This window comes from Lathyrus oleraceus, chromosome 5, assembly GCF_024323335.1.
Source record: "Lathyrus oleraceus cultivar Zhongwan6 chromosome 5, CAAS_Psat_ZW6_1.0, whole genome shotgun sequence".
In the NCBI taxonomy this organism is placed as follows: domain Eukaryota; kingdom Viridiplantae; phylum Streptophyta; class Magnoliopsida; order Fabales; family Fabaceae; genus Lathyrus; species Lathyrus oleraceus.
In genome coordinates, this window is record NC_066583.1 from 560568952 (window position 1) to 560575815 (window position 6864).

General features: G+C 37.5%; 1 long non-coding RNA gene across 1 annotated transcript; it reads left to right on the forward strand.

Moving 5' to 3' along the window:
- The first annotated feature begins 1655 nt into the window (after positions 1-1655).
- Positions 1656-2812, forward strand: LOC127086422 (uncharacterized). The gene is made up of 2 exons (XR_007789475.1): positions 1656-2289; positions 2475-2812. It is a non-coding gene; the product is annotated as an uncharacterized LOC127086422 (long non-coding RNA).
- Positions 2813-6864: the final 4052 nt, after the last annotated feature.

Consider the following 6864-nt stretch of genomic DNA (forward strand, 5'->3'; position numbering starts at 1 on the left):
CCTTGGACCACACTTTCATGGGTTGTGAATTGGCTGGGAAAATATGGGTTAGCTTAAAACTCAACATAAATTTCAACAACGCCAAGGATAGCTCCATAAAGAAATGGATATGGGACACTATTAGCACTAAAGATTAAGACATTATTAGGTATGTCATGATAATCTTATATAGTATCTGTTGGGCCATAAAAAAAGAAATTTATGAAGGTTTCACTACCTCTATCATTGAGATTATCAAGTTTGTGTCGCTACGCGAAAAATACAGAGTCACCATCGATTTTTATTTATTCCAAAGGAAAGGGAAAATATCGAGAAAACCCCAAAGTATGATCGTCGCAACCACAAACATGTTCAGAAGTTGGTTATGCGAGGGGAAGGTATTAGCACCCCTCACATCCATGGTACTCCATGGGAACCATCTAGGATGTTTACGCTTAAATGGGTGGTGTTTATCAAAATGTTTGCTTGCCAAAGGTTTGCGGAGTGGAGATAGATTTTAAATTAGTGTGCTTGCCAAGGAATGGATCCTCGTGCCTACGTATGCCCACTTGTTGAAGTGAGAAATCAGAGCTTTCGTAGTTCGTGGGTTTAAAATTGTTTGTTTGTTTTATTGATATTATTACCTTTAAGAAGGGTTTTCGAATGGTGTCGCCCTAAGGCTCAAACAAAAGGTTTGAATGCGTTAAGTTGTTTTTAAGTTTTGGAGAAAGTGTTATTGATTTCGGATTGCACTAAAGACTATGGATAAAGGTGAACACCTCAAACTATCAAGCCAAACGTCTTGTGTTTGAAGCATTCAGAATGAGTGTAGGAAAACTCCAGTCTCATCCTTTCTTTATCGCTAAAGGCTCGGGACGTACGATCCTAATCTCCATTTATTGTGTTTTCGAATTTGATTTGGAAAAGACCGCTTGACATTGGATCAAGGGTTTGTTTATTGTTTTTTGATTTGAAAAAGAACCGCTTGACGTTGGATCAAGGGTTTGATTATCGATTATGAAAGGTGCACGTTCCTAATTCATAAGGAGTAGCTATAAAGCAATAAAAGAAAGAAAGTAAATGCGTACATCGGAAAGGGGAGGGGGTACATGTAAAGTACAAGAGAGTGCAAGAAATAAAAGGTCTCATTGTCAGGTAGCCCAAGAGAAAGCCGTGTGTGTGCGATTGTGTCCTAAACTAGCAGCTGGATAATGGAAATACAAATCAAGTCTCCCTCGGTAGTGCCATGAATGCATTCCATTCTTGTAATAAAAGATTACAAGTCCTCGGAAACTCCAAGTCGCATAGGTCAATCACACAAGTCCAAGTCCAAATGCAAGGGTCATAATAGAAATCTCTAAATCCTTTGTCCAAAGTCCTTTCCATGCTAAGGGGATTATTGTATTTTTGTTTTTTTTAAGTCTTTACCATTTTTATGTTCATTTTAAGATGAAGTGAGAATGTACAATGTAAAGCAAAATAAAACAATGTAAAATAAATGACAAAAAATAAATGTTAGAAACGGAATTGTAAAAGTTAGATATGGAATTTAAATGTTAGATGTGAAAATTAAAAAATTAGAAATTAATTGTTTGAAGTTAGATCAAAGTAGAATATAAGAGAATTAATGTCAAAGAAAAAATATCTACCAAAATTCTAATGTCAACCAATTAACAAAAATGAACATTCTAGAATTAACTAAACAATTTAACCAACTAGAACATCAACTCTAATTAAATTCTAAACAAGATTAATTCTAATTAACATCCTTACTAAAACTCGATACAAATCGAGTCGGTAACGGAACCGCATTGCACGGTGAACACTCACAGACTCGAATCGGGGTCCGATTCAAACTACAACAGACGACTCGATCGGTGCGAAGAAAAAAAAGGATCCTACCGGCGTTGGCGCGAGTTGAGGATTCGTCGGAGAAGACGATCGTCGTGGCAGCGACATTAACGAATGTAGTTCTCGTTCGTTCGTCCTCTTCTCATCCGCGACGGAATTCGATTGCACACGACTTCTTGATTTCTTTCGTGATTTGCTCAGTCTTATTCGATTTGTGGAATTGATGTGGTTCAACCAGGGATTGAAGATGATGAATGACACCTTGATGAGAACCGAGATCGCTCTGAGATATTGATTCCGGGAGAGTGTGATTTTGGGAAGAGAAAAATGGGAAGTTCAAGGAGAGGGTTCCAGAAGAAGATTTCGAGAAGAAGAGAAAAGAAGATTTCGGGAAGAGATTGGAGAGAGCCAAAAATCGCCGTGAATCAAAGTATTTATATCATTTGCAAATGGATTCAGGTGAGTTTTCAATTGCGTTTTGATTTTCTCCGCGTCGTTTACATCTTTCTTCTGTTGCCGTTTTGCTTGTTTTCCTGCTGCAACTTTGGTGCGTTTGGACGTCGTTTATGCTTTAAGCTACGCTTGAATTGGTGTTGCATCAGCTTGTGCGTTTTTGAAATGCAGCTTCTCTTTTGCGTTTGCAGCTAGCTACCGTTCATTTCCAATTTCGATTTGCTTTGGCTCTCATTGCGTATCCGGATTGCAACAGACGTTCATGCCGCCATTAGGACGTTGCTTGGTGTACGTCGTCGTTTGGAAGCTCTGTGTCGGCTTAGCTTGGAACGTAGCCTTTACAGCTTTTGCTTTTCCAAATTGCTCTTTTGTCTTATCTAATTAATTAATTGTTGGATAAATGGATATTGGAGAAATTGAATTAACTGAATTGATAAATGGGTTTCAAGTGGCCTAATGGACTTTGACCAAGATGTAAAAATCAAAATGGATTAATAATGGATCAAATATGGATTGTGGTTTTAGTTTAGTGAATTAGTAAATGGTTTTTGTAAATGAAAGATGGGTAATTGGTTGGTTTTGGTTAATTGGATATGAAATTGGATTAAAAATGATTTTAAGGGATTTGGATATTAAACAAAATGGGTAAGGGTTTTGGACATGGATAATGGACTTTGGATATGTGGTATGGATACGGGCTCAACCCAAAGAAAAATGGGCCTCCCTAAATTAACAATAATGGTTCATCCCCAAAAATGAATAAAAAGGCAATTCTAAAGGTTAAATCGGATTTAAGAACTGTTTTGAATTATCAAACTCCATTTGAATTATCAAGAATTAATTCGAAGCATCAAAGTTGTTTTGAATTTCCAAAATCAATTTGAATTATACAAAGATTAATCTTGACAAAAAAGTGGCGAAAAGACATTCAACATTAATCTAAATCAATTTAAATCTCCAAAATTACTTTGAAAGAAATGATGAAACAACTTCCAAAATTAATCTAAAATCTCAAAAATCATATTGAATATCCAAAATCGATTTTGAATTAAAATAAATTTGAACTTCAAAAATAAATTTGAAACTAAGATCAATCGGAAAAAAGATTATGATGCAAATGATGAAAATACGAATCGGATAACGACATGCAGTGAACCAACGAACCCAAATGATCACAAGACTTGGGAATCGTCTTAAACCATGGTTGGACGAAATGACTGAACAAATGCATCAATGCACCAAGAAACACATGAATTCAAGTCACGTACCTCCGTGTGTTGAACCATGCTTATTCAAATGAAATGAATGTATGCGGATGATATGCAAATGCTTGAGGTTATTGACATATATGATCATGTGAAAGGTATGGCAAATTTTGGGTGTGACAATTGCCCCTATTTAATCTTCTCGGACCTGAATGTATGGATGACAACAACTTCCAGGCAATCAAGGTAGGAGAGGATTAAATATTAGAATAACAAGAAATTTGCCCGCCATGAACAAATGGTAATCTATGTGAAGATAGGTCACAAGGAGGTATTCTTCACTGGGATATGTGGGATGAACAGGCTAGCCTTTGTGTAGGACAGCTGCTGGGAATTGAGATGTTATGTGGTATATCAGTATATGAGCGGTTAGAAATGCATGACCTATGTAGTATGCTAACGCAAAATGATTGACCTATGTGAACAGGCTAGCCTTTCTCTAAGCTTTTTCTTTTTTCTCTTATTCTTTCTTTTTCCATTTTCTGTTTTCATCTCTTTTCATTCTTTTCTTCTTTCTTTTCTTTCTTTTCTTTTCTTGCCTCCCCTATCATGTTTTGGCATGTAACAAGTGATTGAGGTATTCCTGCCGGATTCCGTGACGGTAAAAGAATAAGGTGTTTGCAAAAGGCAAGTACCGATGGATAAAAGAATTGAAATAAGATCTCTTGCAAAAGGCAAAGAGACATCTTGAAATTCTGGTGTAGTCAGAATTCAGATGTTCTACTCCACGTCATGACATCTGATCTAACATTGTAACTAATACAGCAAGATAGTTATTAACCACTGTACTAATATGCACAAGTTCACAGATGTCACGACATCTCATTCTATGTCACCCTAGAATGTATGAACACCTGGTTCTGTGCATCAGGAAGAAGGACTCAACAGAAATCAAACCTAGCACTCACTTCTGTTGTTTTCTTCCACAGTTATCAGCATGATGTCTTACTGTTGTTTGAGGACATCATCTGTTACATTGTTCCTGTGTGTACATCTTTTACTTGTATTTCCTGAATTAAAGGTTGAACTTGTCAATCTAATTTCCACTTATTAGATTGCTAACAACTAGGCTATTTGTTAGGTTCATTAATTGTAGGTTGGTAGTTGGTTTCCTGGTTTTTCTCTAATCTATTGAATCCCTGAAGAATAGCCTGAGAAAAATACTGAACCAGAAAAACCAATCATCCTACACTTTAGCACCTGCTGTTGGGAGTGAATGTCACAACATTCAGTTCGACATCCAGAACATATGCTGATTCTGTTATGTTCCTGGAACTGTACTGTGCTAAGTTTGCAGTACTGTAAAAGACTAACTAGTCTCTACTTCAGTATCAACCTTCAGTATCAACTGTCAAAACATCCAGTTTGACAGTTTCACATTGATCCTTCAGCCATGTCTGTTATCCTTGAAAAGAACAAACTTAAATAAATACTGAACTGAAATTAACCTGCTAATCATTCAGTATCTACTGTACATGATGAATGTTACAACATTCTGATTGACATTCAAACAGAAGGCTATATGCCAGGTCTGTTATCATCTTGATAAGCTGACTGGAATACCTACTGAGTTATGACAGTAATAAAAACACATGCAGAAGGAAAACAACCACAGGAAATTGTTAACCCAATTCAGTCCAACATGACCTACATCTGGGGGCTACCAAGCCAGGAAGAAGATCCACTATTAGTAGTATCAATTCAGAGTTAAACTCACCCGTTTACAACTCCTCACTTAATCCCTACCCAATGCAATCTATACCTAGGAACTCCTAGATAGAAACCTCCAGTTTCCATTCCTATCACTACAAATACAATGTAATGTTAACACACCTTGAACTTGCTTCACAGCTTCATTCAAGAACAAAATCACTCTTGCCTACAGGCTTTGAGTTACAAATACTCTCAGTTTTGAACACTGAGAAACACATGGTAACCATCCCACAGGTTGGGAGGTTTACCTCACACACACCCCTAAATTTTCATTCTAGGAGGCTTACAAATACTAGGTTACAATCAGTTATTTATAACCTAATCACCCAACTGGATTTGGGCCTTCAGAAATCGCAGCAGACTTGTTCTTTGCTGTTACAACTTCAGCAGAAAAATTCTGCTACAAACAAGGTCTTCAATCCTAGAATCTCTCCATATATATCTCCATATTTTGAGCCTATATATCTTCTGATTGAGTCTTCAAGACCTCCACATGGGAGTTAGGATATTCACCAGATATCCTTGCTGATCCCAGAATATATACTGAATTAATTAATTCAGTTTTCTACACATGTGCGATGTCACAGACCTGATGTCGTGACATCGTACATGACATGTTGGTCCAAATGTTGAATTTCTTCAACCCAACATATTAAAACAACAGAGATGATTACATTATTTGTTTTCTAAAATTAATGCCAATCCTAAGGAATCAACAATCTCCCCCTTTGGCAAATTTTAGCTAAAACAAATAAACAATACACTGGACAAAACATCCCAATTTGGGAATGCTCTTCATCTCCGTCATTGGCTCCACCACCACAAACACCAAAGTTGGTGTACACGGGGAAGAAGAGGGTCAAGACTTAGTTGTACCAGAACCCTTCCCCTCAACCGGAGAGCTTCCTAAAGAATATGTAATACTGAGTACATAGTCAATGTAACTCAGATCATAAGGCACAACTGTCTTCTTAACTCAGATCACAAGACACAAGTGGTAAACCCCGTTGGTGGATCTTGTGCCTGATGCCAACTTCTGTTTGCTGCCACATCCACAGTTGGCTTGCTTCTGGTACATTCTCAACCCCAGGACTATATTTCTCTCCCCCTTTTTAGCTAAACATTTGTAAAGGTACCCTTCACAAAACCAGATCCAGGCGCAGCTTGCCCAAACCTTAACATACCCCATGATTCTGAGAATGGAGTGTTTTTCTTATGAGAGGAAGAGGGCTAGTGCATCCTTTAAATAGTCCAGCCCGTGCCTTGGAATTTCAGGAAGAAATAAATGCTTGGTCAAGATGCATTTATTTTTGCTGAGAAACAGTCAGAGAATCACCAACAAAATCTCAGATTATCTTTGAATACCTTTTATAGCTCTTGACTCTTTCTTTTCCAAAACAGCCGTTCTAGTGCATGGAGACTATTCCATATATGCAGTCAGACACGTTGCACGCGATGTCTCAACATTTCCTGCATTCTGCTAGTATTCAACATTTTCCAAGGTTCCTGTCATACCTCCAGAAGAGACTTGACATCTGGCACTGATACAGTCAAATTCCCACACTTCAGCAGATGGTTACTCCCCCTGTTCCACACAGCTGTA